This window comes from Pongo pygmaeus, chromosome 1, assembly GCF_028885625.2.
Source record: "Pongo pygmaeus isolate AG05252 chromosome 1, NHGRI_mPonPyg2-v2.0_pri, whole genome shotgun sequence".
Taxonomy (NCBI): Eukaryota; Metazoa; Chordata; class Mammalia; order Primates; family Hominidae; genus Pongo; species Pongo pygmaeus.
In genome coordinates, this window is record NC_072373.2 from 110,123,697 (window position 1) to 110,125,407 (window position 1,711).

At 45.4% G+C, this 1,711-nt stretch overlaps 1 pseudogene; it reads left to right on the forward strand.

The window, feature by feature from the left end:
* Positions 1 to 246: 246 nt before the first annotated feature.
* On the forward strand, positions 247 to 1,251 carry LOC129015876 (glyceraldehyde-3-phosphate dehydrogenase-like; annotated as a pseudogene).
* Positions 1,252 to 1,711: the final 460 nt, after the last annotated feature.

Below are 1,711 nucleotides of genomic sequence, written 5' to 3' on the forward strand. Positions count from 1 at the left end.
TTGTCTTTTAAACAAGTGACACTGAGACAACTGAATTGTCCACATGCTCAGGGAATGTCAGCCTGCTATGTCAAGTGATGCCTACCCGAGTCACCACCTATTGACATCAGAGTGTGTGAAGAATTCCTCAATATGATAACTATGGGTTAAATAATATCCTGTAGCTTTCTGCTTCTCCCATTCGACAGACAACTGCATCTTCTTATGCAGCCCTAGCCACATCCCTGAGACACCATGGTAAAGGTGAAGGCCAGAGTCAATGGATTTGGCCTGTTGGGTACCTGGTCACCAGGGGTACTTATAACACTGGTAAAGTGGATATTGTCACCATCAATTACCCCTTCATTGAGCTCATCTACATGGTCTACATGTTCCAGTACGATTCCACATATGACAAATTCCATGGCACCATCAAGGCTGAGAACAGGAATCTTTTCATAAATAGAAATCCCACCACCATCTTCCAATAGCTAGATCCCACCAAAATCAATTAGGGCAAGGCTGGCACTAAGTATGTCATGGAGTACACTGGCATCTTCGTTACCATGGAGAAGGCTGTGGCTCACCTGTAGTGGAGAGCTAAAAGGGTCATTATCTCTGGCTTTTCTGCGCATACCCCCATGTTCGTGATGGGTGCAAACCATGAGAAATATGACAACAGCCTCATGATCATCAGCAATGCTTCTTGATGATGTTAAAACATGCTTCCCACCAAATGCTTAGCAACTCTGACCAAGATCATCCATGACAACTCTGATATGGTGGAAGGACTCATGACCACAGTCAGTGCTATGATTACCACCCAGAAGACTGTGGATGACCCCTCTGTGAAAATGTGGCAAGAAAACTACAGGGCTCAAAGGAACATCATCTTTGCATCTCCTGGCACTATCAAGGCTGTAAACAAGTATATCAATAAGCTGCACGGGAAACAGTGGCGTGGCATTCCATGTACCCACCACCATCATGTTGGTCATGGACCTGACCTACCTTCTGGAAAAACCTGCCAAATATGATAACATCAAGAAGGTGATGAAGCAGGCATCAGAGGGTCCCCATAAGGGCATCCTTTGCTACACTGAGAACCAGGTTGTCTCCAGCTTAACCATTGACACCCTCTTCTACCTTGGATCCTGGAACTGGCATTGCCCTCAATGACCATTTGTTAAGCTCATTTTCTGATATGAAAATGAATTTGGCTACAGCAACAGGGTGGTGAACCTCATGGCTCACATGGCCTCCAAGGAGTAAGACCTCTGGACCACCAGCCCCAGCGAGAGCATGAGAGGAAAAGAGAGGCCCTCAGCTGCTGGGGAGTCCCTGCCACAGTCAGTCACCCACCACACTGAGAATCTCCCCTCCTCACAGTTTCCATGCAGACCCTCTGAAGAGGGAGGGGTCTAGGGAACTCCATCTTGTCATGTACCATCAATAAAGTCCCTTGTCTGTGCTCAGAAAAAAAAGATGCTGTATTAGGAAAGCTCACAAAGATTACTGATTAGAAAAAGAATAGACAGCATAATTTCTCCATGCTCTTATTTAATACTGATGCATAAATGGTCAGGAAATGCTGGGCTCACAATGGGATTCTGCATTCCAGCGTGGGAGAATTAATCTCCGTTGTTATAATTTTTTATCATTTTAAGCACAAGGACGCAGCTGTATCAATGGAGGAGCACACAGGCTTTTGGTGTGAAACAGTCTAGATTTA